Below are 23484 nucleotides of genomic sequence, written 5' to 3' on the forward strand. Positions count from 1 at the left end.
GAGATATTGTTAGAGGTCTGTTTCATGTCAGACAGGACTTTCTACCTGATTGCAAAACAAGCTTACCCATAACACAATAGGCTGTGCAAAAGGACAATATTCCCCATAACCAGCCCAGTGGATAGCACGTTCACAGGCTTCATGCATCAGTGCTTCTCAGCCCCAGCTAGTGATGTCCTAACCACCACAGTGACTAAGAGTCTGAGGTCCTTTCCCTTTCTTGCCTTTTGACAGAGGATAAACATACCCTGACCTCATAAGATTAAACCCTACATGTGAGATTATCCCAATGTTGTGCAATCCTGTTCAGGATTAGTCAGAGCCCAGAGAGAGGGAATTATGAAGACTTTCAGTTAAGGAATGCTGCTTTCCATTCACATACTTTTGGACTGTGTGCATAGAATCCGGTCATTTCTGACAGACTCTTTTATTATTTCTCGCCCTCTCCCTCTCTCTTTCTTTTAACAAAACCTCAGGTTTGGACTTGAAAATACACTGAGATTTCAGTGCATCACTTGGGAACTCCCAACTCTGCAAAGCACTTGAAGAATTACATCAGTCTGGAGAATGTAGAAATATAAAGGGTTAAAAAAAGATATTATGAAAGACAGTTATGCTTAAATTGCCTAAAACAGAGAGCTACGGGAAACCTGTAATACTTACATCCATTTTAAGAGCCTGGCCTTACTAGGTGGAATTCATTCAGAGAGGCTTAAGAGGTGTGATGGAGAAATCCAGACTCAGTTATAAAAAAAAAAGGCCCAGGCAGTAGACGCTGAAGAGACATGGCCCACTGTGGTGATTCTCCATCACCTGGCTGCTGAGCTGTGAAGCAGGAGTGGCATCGTTCCTATTTAGTGGCTGCAAATATACTGGCAAAACTGAAAGAAAATCAAAGCCTAGGGTGAAAAGGTGGGATCAAAATAATATGAGAAAGATTGAATAGCAGAGATTTTATTGCTTGCTAATGTATTTAACAAACCCAAATATGTGACACACTAGAGCATCCCTGTTGCCTAATTGTAAAACCATATATTTTCCTAAAGCTAGGGAAAGCCACCATAGATATAGCACTATTGTAGTCTTTCCTTGTAAAGCAATTAAATTGCACCATGAAGAAATGTTAACGCTGGAAAACTAAATTTATATAGAGAACTGGGTGTCAACCTGGGGGTTGAATTTACTGCAGGCTCCTAAAGAGAAGATCTTTGAAACCAAACCCAAACTTTATTTAAGCATTTCTGTCTTGTTAAAGTATTTTACAAGGTGTTACCATATCCAGCTGAAGTTCACACACAAATGATGTCATTTGCAGCCACACTTCAGGAAAAACAAGAAATTGTTTAAGAGGAGTTTTATGATAAGCCACATATCAGAATTAAAGATAATGATAATACACTGTAATTACTGCATAATTTTCTAAAATCTGCAAGTGTCAGTAAGCACTGAACAAGATGCTACAACACAGGGAAGACATCAGAAGGGAACCTCAGGAGTAGTTTTTCAATGCATTAACTGCTCTAATAACACTTAACACTGCCCATTGCCATGTCAGATTTTTCCTTGAGCAGAAATGTGGAGTGGAAACATGTGATGGAGCAGTTACAGGAGAAGACTTGACAGGCTGTGTACCGTCACCCTTGGCCAGACACACTTACCCTCTGTCTCATGGTGGTCATAGCTACCTTCTGCCATCGGTCTGGAGCCACCAGCCTGAGCAACAGGGCAGATGCCCGTGAGAGGCATTTACTTGTGTTACCTCTAGCCACCACACGTGGTAGTAATCTGGGAAATTAACCCACAGCATCTGCAACCCAGCGCATTTCATGTTATCTTGTTCCTGTTGTGTTGCTGTGTGGCTGAATTTTTCAGAGGTTTCTGCATCCAGGCTCTGGTGATGGAGGAGTCCAGTGCTGAAGACTGATACAGTGTCTGGGTCATAGTCACAACAGACAAATGGCTGCTTTGCTAGCTGAAAATACCACAGAAATGAGAAATGTAATTAAGGATGAGCTCTAACTAGAAAATAAATGTATAAAATACTTTCCTGCTAGTCTGGGTGCCAGCAGGTCTGTTTTTCTTTTGATCTGAAGCAGATTTGCAGGTGCCAGGAACAGTTCAGAGTCATTTTTCTTTCAGATCCCGGTATTGTTCTTCCATTTTGCTCAGTCTGACTGTATCCCTGTAGACAATGGCCATCATCAAGTCAGACCACACTCAACCACTTGCTTTAAGAGGCTTCTACCTGTCTTTTCACAATTTATCATCTCTCAAGTTTCCACCACTGTAGTTGTTACATATTCTGATTTCATACTTTGTTCTCCCTCTGACATTTTTGTCTTAAGAAGATTTTTCTTTACATCAGACACTTCTTGAAGAACTCATAAATTTACTGTGTATCTATTTCATTTAAAGCTGTAGTTTCAAGTCCATGAAGTAATGATGTTGATATCACTGACTTGATAAATTTCTCTTTTGATGATAACACGTTTTTTTCCACAGCCAGTGCTGTTGATTTTTTCTAGCACTGTACATATAGCATATCATTTTTATCTGATGTCCACCCTCTCAATAGAAACACTAGCAAAAGCACCTTTCTACATTTCATTTTTTCCCACAGTTTCATTGCCGCTTCATTTCAGCAGTTTGGCCACTGCTTTTCTCCCACAGTGAAGCCACTTTATGGCACCTATCACTTACTGCAAGTCTAGACCAGCTATACCAAATCTCTAATGCATCTGAAGGACATTATCAGTAATGTGAACATCCATACCGTGAACCTAGCCACATGACCAAGAAACAGCCCTTGGTGGGTCAAATGCCATACTTTACAATACAGTAGTCACCATGATGACTTTTAAGACATTTGCTAGACTAAAATTTCATTCTAAATGATAGAGAATGCTTCCCTTTCTAATGAGAACCCTACATTGGTCAAAAAGTCACTCATTGCCCTTACAGTGTTTCTTCCTTTGGAAGAGAGCAAAAGCTGCAATGAGAATTAGAGCTGGAGTATGTGGAAATGGCATCAATAATCTGACATGGTCAATAATCAATAGAAACAAAGCAACTAAGTTTAGAAAATTAACAGTTATCTCATTGTGTTTTTTCATTTTTTTGTTCTGCCACCATCTTCTTCCCTTACATAGTAGAATTTCTTTTTCAGAACTTTACGTAGAACTGTGGTGTTGCCTGTGAATGTGACTTTTTGTAGCAGTCTCAGGAAGGAGAAGCGAATGTGCATACACCTTAACGTTGTTCTGTACCATCCCAGATCATGAGATTATCTGACAATATTGTATTCCCAGATTCTTTTTTTATTTTCCAAATTATCCAAGACCACATTTTTTTTCAAAAATAGATTGACAGCATGGCATTTATCTGATGTGTTCTGGTCTTTTGAAGGTCAGTAATATGAACACATTCATCTCAATGAGATCTACTGCTGCAAGGTCTCATCCAGCATTACCCCAGTAAAGGGCAGGAAAAAGTGCAGCAGACCAGGTCAAGTCAAGCCTTCAAAGCATGGGGGAGAATAGCTGTGTGCCTTCCAATAAGTTCCCTGCGTGCAAAGAAAAAGAGATCACTAATGCTTCCTAAGAGGAAAGCCTTCCTCCCACTGCAGTTACAAGAGTGTGTGAGAGAAGGAATAAGGGGGGGGGAGGGGGAGGGCAGGAGGAGCACACAGGATCTACATGCTAGAATGTGCTTCAGGCTCCAAACAGACATAATCTGTCCCTTGATTCCAGTCTCTTAATTCATATCTGTAACTTCCATCAACAAAAATCCTGAAATATTTGTAGTAAGCACTTTTGCACATTTAGCTATTAAAATCAGTGACAAAAAAAAAAAAAAAAAAAAAAAAAGAAAAAAAAAGTCCAAGTTGCACCAGATGCTTCCTCACCATGCAGTGGGTGTTCCTGAAAGGGAACATCAGCTTGCTGCACATTGATTCATAGAGCTGTTTTCACTGACACCATGCTTCCACAATGCTGCATAAATTTTCTGGATGATCTAAATCAAACAGACTTCCCAAATTACTTTGTTGCATGCATGGTGCAGAAGAAAACAAACATCTATATCTTCATTGTTTTCCTATAGGAAAATCAAAAATGAAATAATTAGATTTATTAATAAATGCAACAAGGCATGTAACTCTCAGTAATTTTATTTTCTACCGCAAGAGTTCTTGCAAATCATCATGTAAGATACATCTACTCAATTACTATCAACTTGTCTATGGAAAAGGCTTATTTATAGACACATGACAACTAGCATACAGGCGAATGCCAACAGAAGAGGGTTATCTTGGTTTGTTTGGCAGGGTTGGATGTTCTTTTTGTAATGGTGGCTTTTTAAAAATAATAAAACAGAGCTTTCCTGGCAATTCATATGCCTATAATTCATAAAACCTGTAGTCTGGTAGTCTTAAATGGCTATCCAGGGGTTGAAATAAAAGGAAAATGATCCCTCTGCCACTGAAACAACACAAATTTGTGGTCTGTGCTACAGCTTTATTGGTTGGAAACACTCCCAAAGCTAAAAGAACATGAATTATATTTAATTTTGCTAAGTAGACTTAATATCCAAGATGTGCCTAAAATAATTAGCTAAATTTAAAGTTATTTAGGGCAACAAATTCAAAGTTGTTTGAACTTAGGTTAAACATTAGTCTGTGATGCTGTATATGCCAAACAAACCACAATTGTGAAATATTTCACTGTTTTTATTTTTATTTTTTTTTTAAACTTACCACAACACATCAGCTTCTCTGGAAACTGCAACACAGAGCGTGATGTTATGCTTCTCAGATTGAGGAAGTGCTCTGATTGACTGATGATCATTTTAATATGGACCTTTAATCTAGTTAAACCACAGAGCTCAGCCAGAGCAGATGTTCAGTGTGTTTCTGAACTGACAGCCCTATCTCCTTCAGCAAAAACATATACACTTTTACTCCACTCCCAGAATCTCCAAATACAGGATTTTAGGACACACCAACCTAAGCTGCAGCTAAGACACGGCTGCACTCCTAAAAGCAATTAGATACAGTTTTCCTCATCTGGGCTTTAAAAATTCCCAACTCAGGCATTTTGGTATAAACAAGCATCTGGTCGTGTCTCAGTAACAAAGAAAGATAAAGTGTTTTTGACAGATCTTTGCCCTCTGGTCAAACTTTGCTTTTCACTAGTGTCTTTCATTTACTCCTTTTTGAAGACTATTTGCACAGGCCTCTAACAGGATGTCAATAAACAGATTCACCGATATGGAGAAAAGTGATCCAATATAGCTTTTAGAGCAAAGAAGGAAAATTGGGAGCCTGTAACAAACAAAAAAAATACATAATCAAGTACAACAGATCAAAGCTGATAAGCTGCCATCCCTCCACTCTCAGCCATGTTCTCTCACCACAAGCATCAGAGGTTTCTTTCCTTGTTAATGATGGAAAAAAACAGCTGGCATTTTAAACTTCACCCTGCACTACATCACATGAATCAAGAAATGTAAGATCATGCTAAGCCTCTCATTTACTAAAGACCATTCACCAATACAGCAATGTTGTAATGCTGACATTTTACTGACTCTCCCTCTTTAGCATGTAGGCTAGGCAAGACCAATGTAAGTTGGGTACCCTTGAAAAGATAGGTGACATCAAGCATACACCAGTTTCTTTAACAGTGTGGCAAAATGCATGAAAATAACATGTTGAATCTAACTGGATATTAATTAAGGATCCTATCCTTAAATAGCTTCTGAAAAGCACCTTACAATCCTACTTCCTTCTGACGCTAAGAGGAACTGAGGGAATTCATCAATCTGAATCTTCCAGAAAACATCACTGGGAGAAGTTTTATTTACAGTGAAGTTGTTGGAGGTTGCAAAGAGCTTCTTGAATGGATTGGGAGATGTCACTGACATACAAAGTGTGTTGGGAAGCAATACTCATACTGTGCTATGGTCTCTTTCAGGCATTCTGTAGGCAGAGTAGGAGTGGGGAGAAGCCCATATGAGGTCAATTTTTAATTTTCCTGTCAGAGCTTTCATCACATACCAACAACTATCCACCTGGCTCTTGGAAGTGTTTGGGAAAAAGAGAAAGAGAAGGGAAGGGAAAGGGGGAGAGAAGGAGAGGGGAGGGGATGTTGGCACAGAAATTCTGGCATCATTTGTAGACAGAGCTCAGCTGGAGAAAATGGATTATGTCTTATTCAGCCTACCAAAAAAAAGACTACACACACACAAATTTCTCTGCTGAAACTGCCTTACTGGCTGCTTTCTTAAATCTGTCTGCAGATGCAGCCAGAAAAAGCAGTCTTTTTATGCAAAATCATACTCTTCATATCTCCCGTGTTTGAGCTGCACCAACATATTTTGTTTTCTCTTCGAGAAACAAAGCAAATACTTTGCAGCAGCAGATAGGCTAATGGTAGTAATCAATCCAATCTGTGATACGCAGTTCTTGGAAGGTAAATATATTCTTCTTAAAACAACAAATGAATGATTTTCTTTGCATACCCTTTTCCCAAAAGAAGGGATAACAAAACTCTTGCACTGGCATGATGCTGAGATTTCTCTCCTGGGCTCTGTAAACAATACATTATAAGACATTATCCACATGTACTGCAAATTCAGCCTGTTTTTATGACTAGGCTACTACCAGAACATGAATGATAAGCCAGTTTCTTCCATGTACTCCTGATATTTCTCCTTAGAAAAATCAAATTTCACTAACAATGAAAACTGATATTTTAACCAGAGGTGATTTAGCCTTTGGGGCTCAGTGAGCAACATCCAACTATCTGTAATATTACACTGCTCTGCGGGTTGACGGCTCATATTTGAGCTCCAAGTGACTGAAAATAAAACAGCCTCCAATGGCTCCCTAGTCATAAACAGGAAGAAAGAGGGGGGGAAAAAAAGGAAAAAAAAAAATATCTACATGGACTGAGGACTGCTATTTCCCAATAGAGTAATGTTCAGCCAGGATTTGGAGGTTTAGCTAGTCCTGCACAGATGCCCATTCACACAGCTAATTAACTTAAAAGCTCATACAGTAGCAAAGCAATTTAATTCCACGTCTTGAAGTTATTATTCTCACTGAGCTAGACCAAGAGACCATAGATACTAACTCCACTACTGGGATGGCTGCTTTCTGCCAAGTTGTGACATTTGTCTTTTGCACGTAGCGCAACATAGCATATAGGCTGCTGACCAGTCTCCAAACAAGCTAACCCATGGGGAACAAAAGCAGTTTAGCTACAGAAGTGTGAAGCCCTGCATACGCTAATATATCCTCATGTTCTGCCGAAGACCTAACTGAGTACTAGGAGGGCTGAATACGGTACATTAGGAGGTGCATTTAAAGGCAGTTCTGGTATATCCAGATTATCCTGCAGTGTGCAACATCCTATATCACCTTACAACCCTCTGACATTACACTGATGGGCACCAGCTGAGAGCCACAAGTCTTGCTTCCAAAGAAGGCAAAAGGAATTTCTGCATTTTCAACTCATATTTTATATTTCTGAAGCCATAACTAGAGGTAGATGTGTTCCTTGAGAGATGAGAAGCTTTTCAGGGCAACCCCTTTCATATCTTCAGGTATCAAGGCGGGAACACACCTTTGATCACCATGTACAGAACAGCTGACAGTGAGTGTTATTTCCTGCCTGGAAACACAGAGGCTATCACACTAGTTAGCAAAAGTTTTAAAGCTCAGAAATTGCAGCCAGACATCACTATACCCCAGAGAGAGTTTCGGGTATGTGGTAACACACCTTCACCATTACTAACGCACATACATGCATTAATCTACGGGGCTGCTTCATGAATTATTAGAACTCCTAGATTATCAGAACTGTAGTACAAATGCTCTCATAAACTGTTTCAAACTGAGTTAAAATGCAGGTATTTCAGGATGCTGTCCCAAAGAGAGGAATCTATTCTTGAAAGGAAAACATAATGCCCTGCAGTATGCCTAGCAAGGACTCCCAGACCTGCAGCTATCTGGTGTAGATGTCCATCACTGGTATTTTGTCAGAACAGGTTACCTTTTCCCTAAGCAGAAAACCCTACTGAAAGCCTTACAGGAAAAAGAAATATCTTCATGTTTCTTGGCTTCATTGCAGTGCCACTGTAGACAAAAGATGCCCAAAGGAACAAATGCCTACACGCGAATAGTCCCTAGTATCTTGTTCTTCCAAGGATTTCTTTTCCTGTCAGTGAAGGCCTCTTAAAATATTCTAGCCATATCTGACTTGCCATCTGCTTGAATAAATTAGCCTTTAAAATTATTTGTCAATCTATCTACATCAGCAACATTTATTTCATTAATTGGAAGAATTAGCTCTTTGTAGCAAGTCAAAGGTTGTGGAGCCAAAATATACTGTACTTTCTCCCAAGTGACCTGGAGACCCTTGGATGAACTCTTGGGGTGCCATTAAAAATGAATAGTTATATAGAAAAAATAGCATTTTAATGTTTATTTAACGTAGCTACCTTTCCAAAAAAAAAAAGGGGGGGGGGGGTACTTTCAACATTTTTAAACATCTGGTTGCCTTATTTTTTAGTTTGTTTCTCCAGTGGTATGAGCAGAACGTCTTCAATTTATAAAAGACAAGTCTACATTCTTATTCGAATGGATGGTCTCAGGTTACAAGCAGTGCAGAGGAGGAGCAGATATATAAATACCTTTAAAAATCATTTTAGGACTGACAAATTTTAGAGGGACAAGTTCTACTGTCACTTATGCTAGTGAGATCAGTGAAGCTAGTCTGGAGATACAGTTGTGTACCCCATAGCAGTCATGACAGATATGTCTGCACTTAAGCATAAAAGTGTTGTATAAACTAAAGCACAATGAGTTACAGCAGCTACATAACAGAATCATTTTCTCTTTTAAGTGGTTAAGAGTTTTATCCAGACACTATTGTACTGGAGAAGAATTTGTTACCGCAAGCCTCCCAAACATCCACACAAAAACATATATATACTTACATACTTGTTTACGCAAATATTTTATAGAGAAAATTATAACACCAGAAATTCTGGCATACATTATGTGTTTTAGATGTAGGTTATACATTGTGTAATTCAGTCTTAAGATCTATAAACTATCAATTACCAAATCCATTTTAGGCCTGTAAGTAGAAGATAAATAAGATGAAATAGAAGAAAAGTACTTTTTATCAGGAAACACAAGTAATTAAAATCCTTCCCTGTGCCCAATGTCACTTACAGAAATGTTTTGCAGCTATTAAACATTACATTTTTCTTAAAAGAAAACATATTCATATCATATTCACATTCATGAAAAATCTACTATTCCCACCATCTAATCTGACCTCCTCCATAACACAGGCCCAACAATAAAAAATTAAGCTGATAGCTACTATTACAAACCCTAATTATCTATTTGGAATATTAAAGTTGAGAGAGGCAGTACGGAGTAGTGGAAGAGAGCATGGGACTGAGACTCCAGACGTTTGGGGTTTTAGACCCAGGTTTAGTATTGCTGTGAAAATTTTGGTGAGAAAGCAAATTGTGCTTCAATCTTCTTCTCTGGGTAATGTGGGAAGTGATTCTGAGCTTTTCATAAAATGCCTTTCAATCAAGTATTGTGTATCAGGTATTTTGATAGACTACAGCAAATCTATTAACTTCTGGTCTTGCTTCAGAGATAGAAAGTGATGGAGCAGCTGTCACAGCCTTAGCTCTAATTTCACTCTTAGAACAGCAGCAGCAGCAACAAAGCTTTGTGGTACGTTTCTAAGTTGAATGTGGTCAGCTTCACCTTCTACTCACTAGATCTTGTTTGGCTTTTTGGCTATATAAAAAAGCCTGCCAAAAGTCTTTTACCCATGTAAATAAACTTGAAGCCTTGAAATTCTCCCATTAGTTTCCTTGCTTTATTTAGCTCATAAGCATCAGATTATAGAGTATCAATAGACCTCAAAGCATCCCCAGAACTGTTTTTACATATTTCATTTTATAATCTCCTTTCCTAACAGGCATTTTAACCTGCTTTCCTTACATCTATATCTATGACTGTATTTATGACTATATTTATTTACAAATAATTGGAGAAAAAGGGTTAACTGAATTGTACTGGGCTAAAAATTAGCATGGTTGCCTTACTGGAAAAAAAAAAAAAAAAAAAAAGAGAGAGAAAGAAAAAGAAAAAAAAAAAACTTTTGACCTTTGAGATGATAACCCTTACATAGCTTTTACATAGCTTTTACAAATTGTTTTTAATCTTTGCAACAGAGTGTTTATATCTGCTACTAATTGCCTTACCCTAATCTGTGAGCAGTTTGTCAGAACATTTAATTTTGTCAACAAAATGTAAAATTTAATCTAGTTACTTGGCAAGATCAGTTTTAATTACTTTTATACCAATTACTTTATAACCTTTAGCTAATTGTATGTCCTAAGATTTTAATATTTTTTGTTCAGAAGTAGTGTCAGATTATCCTGACTACAATTACACAAATTATTCTGTTTATTCTCCTTAAACATAACCTCCCATAGCCTTTTATTTTGTATTACCTGGAACATTTGTGATGTTTCAGATCTAACATTTATATTGAATTCTAGTAAAATAATTAAAATGGAGTAGTAAATCCACATCACGCAGAATCCCAAGGCCTAGATTTGTTAGTATTCAAAATTTTGTGGCTGTTTTCTGTAAACTTGCAGTTTCTCCAGGAGCTCATTCCTGCCAGAGAATATGATATTTCATAGTCAGCAACACAAGAGGTGCAGAACCATCTGCTTTCTGATTCAGTGCTAATAGCTCGGCTATCATTTCTAGAAAAGAACTAAAGCTCACACATTAAATTATCTTCAAGGGCTTAAACATCTCACATTACTATTGTGAGCTAAAATCGGGTAAATCATTTTAGTTCTCTGTTGTGAAAATGAATAGTCTCTTTGGTGCAGTTATTTGGAATGCTGCAGTAAGTGATGTCCTTTATGGCAATTTAGCATGCAATGCAATAAATGACTTTTATGGCTGGTTAAATTATAAGGCAAGGCTGGGGTGTTTAATAACCACGTGAAGCTGTTTATTGCACATAGAGTCTATTGCCGCTGATACTATATTTTCATAGAAGAAAGCATAAAAAAAGCTTCTTTTTTTTTAAACACAAAAGCTTATTCCATAACCCAACAGTTTTGGGGGCCTTGAAATTCCTCATATAAAGGAAGTGTGAGCCAATACCATATTATGTTCATGCATCAACTGCATTTTCAAAATGAAATTTCATTTTCTAGAAAGTTAAGCACTCTTACCAAAAAAAGACTGAGTGACCCTCCACCACATGGAACAAGGAAGGAAACTCTTCTCTCTGGGCTGAATGGGTGGGTGCAGAGACCATTTTCCGCATTGAAGTTTTTGGCAACCAAAGTAACTACCTGCAGATTGGTGCAGCAGAAGTAGGAGTAGGATGATATGGATGATGACTTGTGCAAAGAAAAATAGCACTTTTCTGTAAATTGGACCATACAGCAATCCAGCCTTGAGACGTACTAAGTACCTTAAGGACAAGGGTTTTGTGAAAAAGCTGGGGAGTCTGTGCCATTCTGACACCATTGCCTCTGACAAGCTGTGACCTCAGCTGCATCATTAAGTGGGAAGAGAAAAGTGAATTGGTGTTTTACTAACAGAGCAAGACAGCCCAGAAGTATTGTGGGATATATAACCATACATAACTTTAAATTAATATATAAAGTGGGTAAAGTAAGCTATAAAAGGACATGTTTAAAAAATTATTCTTTGACATTTTTCCTCAACGTGACTAACATCTGTTGGTCATTTTGTCCTCCAGCCCAGGGAGGTTCAGACTATGAAAGAGGTAATGAGCTGCTAGCAAGGCTTCACTTTGCAAGAGCGTTTCTTTGATTTTTTAAGAAAATTTTTTTAGTCATAATTGTAGCTGCCTCTGACCAGTCACAAAATAACAATCATTAATTGGGCCCTTTTCTCAGTCTAGTCTTGCAACCAGCAGACCCATGTCTTCCAGCCCATCCTCAGCTGCAAGCGGCAGGACAAATGCTGCCACCGGGAGATCCGACTTACAGACAATCTCTGTTTTAGGGCCTGTTGTAATCTCTCAGCTGAAGTAACAAAACCCAGGTGCTGTGCATAGCAGCTGTTTGTCACCCTTTCTGAGATCTTGGCAGGTCTGAAAGTGAAGAGAGATCTGAGACCTTGTGCAGACATAACTAATACATTTCATTCCCAAGAAAATGAAACCACGCTTGGAGTTCCCCTAAGTGATGGCTGTAACCGGAGACACGGCGCTGTCAGCACCCATGTGGGAGCACCATTTGATGGAACTGGGAACCGTTGCGTAATGCAGACTCAGTCCCCAGGGGCCAAATGTGATCCGCCTCCAAAGAATAAAACTTTTCTTCCTCAAATCCCTGCTTTTTATGGGTGCTCAGTTGGCTGTAGGTTATGCTAAAAGACTAAAATAATAGCACTCAGCTATGCCAGCTGATCCTATCCTACTCACTCAGATGTCTTGGTACAGAGTGGATGATCAGAAGAGAAAATAGTCTTTTATAGAAATATTCCTCTGTCAAAGACATAAGACGCTCCCAGCTTTCTTCTAATATTTTAACCCACCACAGAACAAGGGCTACTCCTTAATGCAAGCAGGGAACCTCAAGGCATTAGCAGCCCAAAGCAAGTTATCAAGGTCCTTCCTACCTTTGCCTCTACTGCACATTTCAGAGCTGTCGACGCAGCTCCTTGTGTGGTCTTGAAACTGATGCTGTTCCACAGCAGCCAAATGAGAGGGGAAAATCTGCTTTTTTATTTATATAAATCTGGCTAAGAGTTTTTATTTATTTAGAATGGAGTTTAAACTGCGCTTGACTCTAAATAAATAAAACACGTTATTTTCCCTCCCTACTGGTTGCCACCAAGCCGTGTGAATTTCAAAGACCACACAGACAGCAGCGGCTGTGTGGTAAGGTGGGGACCAATGCAAAGGGAGGCAGCACACCAGAGGTCTGCAAGCCCTGCAGGTGAAGGAAGCGTTATGAAAGGCACATTATACAAGTACGGATAAGCCTACCTCTGAAAAAGACATCAGTTGCTTGTATATTGTGCTGATGTTGATCCTTCTCCTTCCCTGTCTATGAGTGCATTTCCTCTGCAGGACTGAACAGTACCCAAGTCACTCCTATCCATCACAGTGACAACTCTCTGTGATTTATAGCAGCCCTGTGGAAGTGCGGCAGTGGCAGGACAGGCAGGAAGAATGGCAGGACAGCACATACAGGAGGGTATTTCTCATTTCAGTTTTCAGTTAAGTGGAGAGAAAAGGAAGTAAATATCTTCATGATTTCTTCCAGGCAGGCCATTACTGAGGACAAACCAACTTCTGTCAGATCCTTGAAAAAATAAATAGTGAGGGAAAAAAAAAAAAAAAAAAAAAAAAAAAAAAAAAAAAAAAAAAAAAAAAGAATGTTCTAGGATAAGGGATTGGACCTTTTTTCCTCTCTAGTTAATCGCAGGCAATATTTTGGTAACACATATGTCTTCTTTTCAGCCTTTAAGTCACAAATTCATTGGACCAGATACAATTCATCTTTGGAGTAGCCCCTGGGATGAATTTAGATCTATCTTAAATGGAAGTAAGTTCAGGTGAAAGACAGATGAAAATTGCACAAGACACTCGTCATTCCCTACTTCAGTGGTGAGCTTGATTTCATTGTCAGCAAAGATGCTGACACAAAGATGCTAGTTACATCCCACATCTGATAGTTCCTCATTTCTTCACATGGTTAGTAAATGAATAACTTCAGACAAACCCACACTTGATCTTTTGGAAACACCAGCTTCCCAAGGTACCTCTCTGATAGGGAGGCACCTGCTAAAGCTCTCAGTGTTCGGAAGAAGGAAAAAAAGCAAAAGGGAAAAGTGCCAACTTCTCCTAGAATTGAGCCAAAACCAAATGTATTTGTTGTTCCTACACTATCTGATTACAATGAATGCCATGCAAAACCAAGATTTTATGGAAGGCCTCCATTTTGGACCTTCAGACACACAAAGGATGGATCCATCTGACACTCTGCTTGCCCCTGAACTGCTGCACCACTTACTTAAATTTTTATTTCTCCTCTCCTTCCAACACTTCTCCTTTAAAAAGCCAATACAGAGGAAATCCCAAAATCCATCTTTTTGGCAAGCATCTTATTGCCGTTGGCCAAGGACTCCACCATGCCAAGTTTTGCTCCTCACTTTGTTGTTGTGGTTTGCCAGTTGTTAAATGGAGGAAGAGCTGATTGCAGACAAAGCCATTTTTCTGGTGGACTGTGGTCTGCATTTGGTCCAGAAGGCTTAAACTTGATCTCAGTGGCGCAACAGAGAGACCAGCTTTTGCCTTCAACATTGTAGTTATATCCGCCAATACCAAGCTGAAAAGACAACTGTTGGAACTAGGAGTTGCAATAAATTATCGTTCATAGAGTGTCTATAGAGCCTTCTTGAGAAGGCCTGAATTTGCCAGTCTAGGCAAAGACAAAGTGGGCAACAGATTTATGAGGCAGACCTGTGCCTGCTCCTGATTAAAGTAAGCTATTTTACAAGTTTCAATACAATCCTCAGCAGCAGCATCTGCTGACCTGGTGTGAATGTGAACCTACAAACGTCTTTTTCCTGGGATAAACATCAAACACCAGCAGAAGTACTCAGGCACAATTAACAGCAGATACTAAAATTTTCTCTTCTATTTATTGAGGAAGGAAGAGGAATCAGTGAACATATGGAAGGGAGAAGAAAGCCCAATGGGAAGACTGGCAAGGCAGAAATGGTCAAAGGAGAGCAGAAAACTTACTGGGAGGTCAAACCAACTGAAGAGCCTATGTTTTTTCTCCAAATAAGGCAGACGTTCAGAGTCCATAGCTTGCGAGGCACTTGGCCAAAGTCAAAGGGAGACATACAAAACCCTACCACAAGACAGACAGAATGAAAGAAAAACATCCATATCTCAGCAGAACAGCCCACTTGGCTCAGCATTTACTGTTGAAGGAAAGGTCAGCAGACAGCCCTTATTCCGTGATGATTGCTGAATATGAAGAGACATGAGCAATGGGCAACTAAAGAGCAGAAAGGACCAGAGTGGCAGCAAACCCTCCCCAGCTGGGAAGGGTGTTGGGCAAAGCACATACGTCCCCGTGCTCCCAACGATGCTTAAAACCAGAAGCAATACTGAGAGGGCAAGAAACTCGTAGCCCTGTCTGGACTCGCAACCTCCTTCCTAACCCATTCAGTTCAGATAACGGTGCAGCAAAAAAAGATTTCCACAGAAAGCAGCTCAGCTTTTTAGGCTGTCTCCTACTGGCACGCATGGAGAATGTGTTGCTGCATGCTGAAGGGGGACTCTCAGGCTCCCACGCGGATTTGGGATCGCTGCCCGTCAGTTAACGTACCTGGCACACTTCCACCAAATCTGTTCATCATGAAAGCTCCCTATCCTTTTACTCCCTTATTCTCCTGCTTCTACCATCTGATGTCCTAGGTGTAGCATTTCCTCTGAAGCTATCCCTGCCCAGCAGTACTCCTTTACCTCCTACTCTCACTTCCTGTGCCTAAGGTGAAATTAGCTTGAGCACAGTCAAACGTAACAGCAGACCACAAGCAACTGGTGCTCAGAATGGCTGCAAACATAACACAGATCTGTCAATTCTAGTCTGCAAAACCTTTTCCTACCACAGCATGGGACTTTGCAGAACGCAGACTGAATTCTGATGCTTGTTCATCCTGAACAAGGATGAATATACCGCCAAACTCAAACCACGAACCAGAGACTCTCCATCTCCTCTGCTCTGAGTCTTCTCACTAGATGTAATAGTAGCACCTTTCTAAACTGCACAGATGTGTTCCTGAAGAATATTTCAAAATACCATGTTCTAAAGGACAGCATTGAGGGTGCGTGTTTTGACCTTTTCTTTTTTTTTTTTTTAATCTTTATTCTGATTTCTGGGTGGCAAAAGAGAGAAGACTTAAATTTAAAATGCTCTTGAGATCCTATGAGAAACCTCTTTATATTTGTGTGTGGTCTAGCAGTTTTGTCAGTTGTCTGACATTTTAATTTCCTGTTCCCCTCTTCTGGTGGAATTCTGATTTCCTCTCAATCCTTCTCCTTTCTCCATTATGAAAAACCTGACAGGCATCTCCATTCCTACCATCTGTTTCCTATTCACTTTTATAAATATTAAAGCAAATAATTAATTTGGCAAAGATGGATGAGGTAGCCTAGCTCATCTTCTGTCAATATACAACTGCTACTATCCCTTCCCAGACCTTCTACCTCTTAACACTAGCTCCTTTGCACCACACTGGCAACTACTATTCATGGTCTAACTCATCAATGAAACCAGTCCGGGTTTAAATGCTTTAATGTTTTTACATTAGAAACAGCCATTCAGAGCATTGTATCCCCATGAAATGCTGTGTCATTACTGTCCAGATGCAAACTACTTTTTGAGAAAGTGTCTTCTGTTGTTTATACAATCTAAAATATGAAAGAACTATCCATGAACAGTGTGATAAACACCCGTGCTGAGCAATAGATCCTCTGTCCTCAGTGACCAGGTGTGCACAGCACACTGCTAGCAGGGATATGGTGTTGGTGGGAGCAGAAAAATTGGGTCTACCTTTAACTCTTCTGTTCAGCCATATCAACCAATTCCTTTCTATTCCTGTTTTATATGCCACTGTAGCTCTCAGTGGCAATGGTCCTTGTACCCATGAGATTCCTCCTGAATGTCCAGTTGCCATTTCCATGGGGTAGACACCAACCTTTTCTGCTGTTGCTGCCTATTGCGTGCATGAGGACTATGCTGATCTGTGACAGAGCCACTCAGTGTCTCCATACAAGGAATAAGAAGTCATAACACAGTGCTTAGGAGAATTTCTACTGCTGCAGGGGCATGTATGTCCTGAGTGTCGAGACCAATTTAATAGAGTTTAATTGTTCTTTAACTGCTGCTGAAAGCTAGGTGTACGTTCTGCCTTTAAATTTAACAAATAACTTTTGCTGTGAAAGATCGTGTTAAGCCACAACCCATGCTAACCAGAGACATCACACCTTTTTCTGTGCGCAAAAGTGCTAAACCCCCTTACTTATTATTCACTTATTCCTCACACACTGATACATTACAGTGACAATCACATTAATGATTGTCAGAACTAAGATGGATGCAGATATCTTGTAGCCATTTCAGCCCTCAGCACAGGGGGGAGCACAAATTTTATCCCTTCCTGTCTGTCCACCCTTCGCAGTTAAAGCACTTTAGCATCAACCCTGTAAGGGCACAGGAACAAGAAATCCAGGAGACTGGTGGTGAGCTGGCACAGCCAGACTGCGCCTGCCACCCACTGTGTGCTGCTTCTCCCCTTCTGCAAATGGCCACAGGATGCTGGCACTCCCCTCATCTCACTTGGCCACCACAGTACTCAACAAAATTTGCCCTGACCAGTTTTCCTCACCTCAAACTTGCAGTTGCAAGTCTGAATTCATCTTCTGGATGTCTTCCCAGATGAATGTGCATGTAGCTTTTCGTTGGGGCTTAAAAATTTAAAAAAAAAAAAAAAAAAAAAAAAAAACTTTTCAACCCATTTTTCCATATCACCACAGGCTGCCCTGGAGATGTCTCCAAGGTAGATATATGGTGAGGTTACACATTCCAAGTCCTCACCGGGAACGGGATTGCAAAAGAACATTGCAATTATTTTAAGTTATGGAAAAAGTAATCAAATATTTCACTCACCACTAAAATGTCATCGTTTTATGTATTTCACAAAGAATTCTCTCATTATGTTAGATAGTCCTGGAGAGACTCCAGTCTCTGTGGGTTGCATGCATTCCCCTGTTCTGTTCAGAAATCAAAAGCCTTAGTCTGTTTTTGAAGAAAGCCAAGCCACTTGGTGCCCTGCTACTGACCCAAAACTTAACAGCAATACACCTGATTTCTCTTATAAACTGAGTTGGCCTTTTCTGAAGGTATTCTTCACACAGCTGCAAGCACAGCACTCTCCCCACATGCTCTGATAAAAATAATAATTGCACATGAAGAAAAAAAGAAAGCCCAGAACAATAACTACATCAGCAATCCTTTGAGAAAAATTACTGAGTGCTCCTGAACAGCACAGCTAATCACCAATACTGAATAAAGAAGGCAGAAAGCCTGTGAGACCATTAGTATCCTGACTTTTCATTTTACTAGACCTCTCTTTTTAATTTTGTTACAGCTCTGCAACAGTACAACAGCATCATATGAGCACTGCAGCATTAGCAAGAAGGCTCAGCAGCTGAGCAGGATGACTTCAGATATATAACTTATCTACTGGAAATTTGCTGCAAAGTTTTCCACAAGATCATCTTTAAATATCCTTCTGCAAAATCCCAGAAGTAGAAGAGAAAATATGTTTAAGGAACAAGGATAACATACGTTCCAGATTATCTAAAGTACCACGAGAAGAAATGACACTGACTGCACCTTAGAAACAAACAACAACAACAACAAAGTCAGATTCTTTTGAAATGTCATAGGTTTCTTTTGAAAATAACAATGTAATGGGACAACACACTTTAGGGACGCACATCTTGTTCAGGATTACCAGGTGTAAGTAATAGTTTTTAATGCAGCTGGTGGTGCCTTGTCCTAGAAAACCTCTGAAAATAATAGGAAGTAGTCTTTGAAGAAAACATCTGATCCTACAGACTCCATTCATACAAGCAAATCCTTAGCCCTGGCCAGTCACACTCCTGTACATGACTCACAAAAGAAAAGGTGTGTGACTGAGAGCAGTTATTAACCCCCTCTAAAGTTGCCTTCAGTGGGGAGAAGGAAGAAATCGTGAATTATTCACAATTTTCAGTTTATCCCTAATCCCTTAATTCTGTCGCTCTGAGAGTAGAGAATTTTACTTAATGGCATTGCCAGAAATAACAAGCTAGAATTGCATGTTTATGAAATGGGGTCTTAGTTACTTATTAGGATCAACTGGGTTTGAATTAATGTTGGCTCACATTCAAGAGCACTGAGTGGACTGAATAAGCATTACAATTTTAAAATTCGTTAATGGTTGTTTGTTGTATATATTTTATATACCAGAAACATCCAGAGATGCTAGACCTTAGCTTTCTTTTGAACATACAGACATAGAAAACCATGTCTAACATAGCATAACATTCTTTTGAATTTGTAGGTCTACTTACACAGTTGATTAATGGATGAAGACAATCCTGAATATAACAGGACACCTCTTGCTTCCAAATTTAAGTTGTGCTGGGGTTGGTAGATATATCACACCATTATCACTTGTGGTTTTGGCTCAGAAGGTAGGTGATAAAACAAAATATGGTGGAAGTAGAGTTTATGTAAAAGTGATAATGAAATGTAAGGAGAAGAGAATCCAGGTCAGGTAAAAATCATAACTTAAACTGTAGATAGCATAGGGCTTTGAAAAACTTACTGCTGAAGGCCGTTGAATATGTGAAAATTACTCTGCATTTTGAACGATGAAAATTGCACACAAAATGCTTGCTCCAGATGACTTATCAATGATCTGACGCACAGGAAGTACAACCATTCCCACATATTTTGATGCACATTGCACAGGACTTTTTCTGATACTAATTTTTGTTTGTTTGTTCAAAGTGGAAAAACAAATAATTCTTAAGTTTGCATGACATCACAGCTATATTTCTGAAGATTTAACCACGTGAGGGATATTGACGTAGAGGATAACGTGTCAGGAATCATTGAGCATAAGAAATAAAGGAAGTATGACCACACTAGCTTTCTGTTTCAAATTAGGAACAAGCTTTTGAAGAAAATGTCTTCATCATCCCACTTACCATGCTTTGGTTTGCACTTCAAACAGCCTTGAGGCTCACAGACTGGGTGACAGAACTAAATGGGAAGCTCCACTCCAGCAGCACACCTACTGCACTCCAGCCACCTAGAAAGAGTCCAAGGTAAACCACCTGAGATGCATTCGGTGTGGACATCAGCTCCTCAGTGTGCTGTTCTGGAGATCCACAGCTTTTGTGGTGTGGTAATAGGAACACTGCTAGAAACAGATGAGTAAAACTGAGCTGTGCAACCATGAAATTTGATGGTTAGAATGCCCTGAAGTGACACAAACAGAATGTTTCCTTTCCCTCTGCTCCCACAAAGTGTTACATTTCAAGTGAATCATCTACTGTAAGGCCAGTCCCGAAATCCTGACACCTGAACAAAGCCCCTTAAAGCTGATCTTGTCCCTATTGAAGTTTTCTGTCAAATTAGATCCAAAGAAAAAAAGTCACTTTCATAAACAGGCACAATGCAAAAAATTACTTATGAAAATTAAAACAAACTTACATCTCTGACTGAAAATTACAGCAATAGCAATAACATATGCCAATAGTAATAAATATTACAAGATGTGATTTTTCATCAAAACAGTGGAAATTGACTAAAATGATTGATCTTGTCTGAGCACAGTTTTTCTAATAAAACAAATAAATAAATAAATAAATACATTTGAGTAAAAGAAATCTCTGTGTTATACATAACCACAAAGTAATGGTGAATCAGGCCCATGTACAGCCAAACTTACCACAAGCTGTGATGCTTATGCAATTAACATGCTCTGCATCATTCCCCTGAGGACACAGCCCTGTCCTACCAAGTGTTGGCTACTTTTAAGCAGAAGCAAGGGAAAGTCTGACCAGTCTAAGCCCTATAGCCGCAAACTTCAGGGAAATAAATGTCATCCCCCTCCCCTTCTGGTAAGAAGGGAAGCATGATACTAAAGACAGTTTCATGTGCAAGGGCTTTCAGCCAGCGTCTCTGGTAGGAACATTATCATAAGCAGAAACTATTTGGGCCATGAAGAAGCATTCTCCTGCTCTCACAGCCCTACAGCAGAGGACTCTGTAGCAATAGAGAAATTTGCTACTAGAGATGTAGCAGAGCTGAGAAGAAGACAACGAAACACCCTGGTCTAGTAAAGCCTTGTCACATTTCAGGGGTCCCTGGCAGAAGGAAGCTGCAACAAGTTGGGGCTGGCACGGGGTTTCCATAGACTGCTGCACTGAACTTTATATGCTAGTTCTTGAACAGGCCAAAACTGGTTAGGTCAAAGCCCATTAAAGATTTTCAAAAGCAACCTGTGATTTTGGACCCCTGGCTTGACTCACTCAACAGACCTGATGCTGAGAACTCAGTATGTTTGGAAAACAATGTCTACTTGAGGCATCTCGAGGTTTCAGGCATGCCACTTGTTGCACTAGTTGTTCACAAAAGCACATAGAGAAAAGGAGAAAAAAAAAAAAGTTGTAAATATCAGATACATTTATTCCTGCACTGCAGGAAATGTTGACAGGTAATGAAAACCAGAAGTCATGTTACGGTCCTGTCTTGAACACAACTGTATTATAATTTTAAGTCTATACTGTCTTGTCCCCCCCCCCACCGCCTTTTTTTTTAGCTCAAAATATATGTGTTTTGTTTTTTTTTTTCTTTACTTCAGTAGATTAATGGCATCTTCTGAAGAAACAAAGCCAAAATTTTTGGTTCCCTCCATTATTTCTTTGCCTGCTTCAGAACTACAATCTGAAGACAGCAGCCACAGAACAAAGGTGTTGAGAAGGCTAAGGAAAATAGGAGAAACATGTCAAATTATAAATATGAATGAAAAGTATTAATTAAAGTAGAGTAGTTTTTAAACAAAATCACATTTAGCCATGCAAGGCAAATAAAGGTTGCTGAATAACCTGAAAAATGTAAATTTTACTATTTTTATGCTGCTTCGGGAAATTAAAACATTCCTGTTTTCAGAAATATTAAAACAACAACAACAACAAAAACACTATGTCCATTCAGAAGATTGCATAAAAGATAAACACATACTAAAAAACGGCAAACACCACTTTCCTGAAAATCATTTAGAGAGCTAAAGCCTTTCCAAATCAGATATCCACCCTGAAACATCTGAGCAAAGCAATAGACTTCTTGTGGCTACAGGATTTCAAGGAGGATTCATCAGACCTAGCATCATTTTGCAATCCCACATAACACTGATTTCTTCATATACTCATCTTCGTTCTCTCATCGTTCTGGCAGCAGTAAATCACAGCAGTTTAAAAGAAGGTCATGTACACATCTTCATATTTCATGCATGATCCCGTTGCACAAGACAAACGATCTGGAATACTTTGCTTGAGGGTTGTAAAGTCATCAGTTCACTTCTGGATTTACTTTAATACATCTCCATGGAATACTTCCATCTTTTTCTCCTTCAGAAGGACTCTGTACACTCATTTGTTCCCTGACTACTTTCAGGAAGGTCCAAAACTCATCCAAAATTTAACAAACCACAAAGCCTTCTCTTACAGGCAAGCACAATACATGAGAACACGCAGTCTACCTCACTCCTGACCCCCAAGTGGAATCTCTAGCTCTCATTTAGGCACCTCTTTTCCCCGTGTAGCTTGTGTGGAGATGTAAGCACCTCAGAATAAGACATCCAACCCACACACAGCTGGCACTGCCACTTCACTGGGAACTTCCAACCTCCACTATTGCCCCTCAGGAGCCTCCATCCAGCTGCTTCAGCATGCTAAAGCCCAGGAAATCCAGCCTTGAGCCACCTCCCCAGGGCACGCCTGTGCCCTTTCCCTCAGCCCACCAACAGGACTGCCCTAGGTCTTGTAATTCCTTTTAGAAGCCCAGCAGAACTTAGAGAATGGAACAATGTGGTACTCAGGGACCTGTTCAATCTCAAAAGTGGCCAGGTTATGGTTAGCAGGGACGATGCTGGACTAGAAATTAGTAACTGCAGCGGGATCAGACCTGCCTCTGTGCTAAGTTAGTCTGATGTTTTTTCTCCCTCTGTGTCCCAGGAAATCACCATTATTCTGTTTTTCCTACCAACCATGATGCATCAGCACTTTGTTAGGGAGAGTTGCACATGGAGCTGTGCATATATGGCAGCAATGTCTGATAGTATCTGAGGCTGCTACAGAAGACACCTCAGATCAGAGCCTAAACCTGAGCATATCTGTCCTTGACATCTTTTTTTTTTTTTTTTGAGTTCAGTTTTATTTTTGCATCTCTGCATTTTGTAAGTGCTAGGCAGAAAATTTTACTCTATGTCTCTGATACTTTCTCACAATCTCCTACAGTTATTACTAGAGTTTTGTTCGAAAATTTGTTGGCATTTACTGTTTTTATGTGTGAGTATTAACTTCTGCCTAACATAAAACAGAAAAAAAAACCTGCCTATCAGGATATTTATTCTCTATTTGTTCATAAAAAACACATCTGCTTACATTTTCATTACATTTTTAGACCTACAAGAAAACCAAACTGAAGACAGGGTACATAACGATCACTGGTACCTAGGCTAGACTTTATGTTAAAACAGAGGTTTGGATTTTATACTTCATGCCAGACCAAAACACTTTGCATGCT

General features: G+C 39.5%; 1 long non-coding RNA gene across 13 annotated transcripts in view; it reads right to left on the reverse strand.

The window, feature by feature from the left end:
- LOC137853901 (uncharacterized) overlaps nt 1-23484 on the reverse strand; it is a 203351-nt gene that overhangs the window by 133773 nt on the left and 46094 nt on the right. For 7 of the 13 annotated variants that reach the window (XR_011094824.1, XR_011094821.1, XR_011094813.1 and 4 more), the window contains 4 exons: nt 19881-19984; nt 3905-4095; nt 1799-3562; nt 664-881 (listed from right to left, as the gene is read on the reverse strand). This is a non-coding gene — a long non-coding RNA (uncharacterized lncRNA). Of the gene's footprint in view, nt 1-663; nt 882-1798; nt 3563-3904; nt 4096-19880; nt 20093-20626; nt 21093-21218; nt 22540-23484 lie in introns of those variants that run through there. The other 6 variants (XR_011094817.1, XR_011094816.1, XR_011094815.1 and 3 more) reach the window with 6 other exon arrangements.

The sequence above is a fragment of the Anas acuta genome, chromosome 3 (genome assembly GCF_963932015.1).
Source record: "Anas acuta chromosome 3, bAnaAcu1.1, whole genome shotgun sequence".
In the NCBI taxonomy this organism is placed as follows: domain Eukaryota; kingdom Metazoa; phylum Chordata; class Aves; order Anseriformes; family Anatidae; genus Anas; species Anas acuta.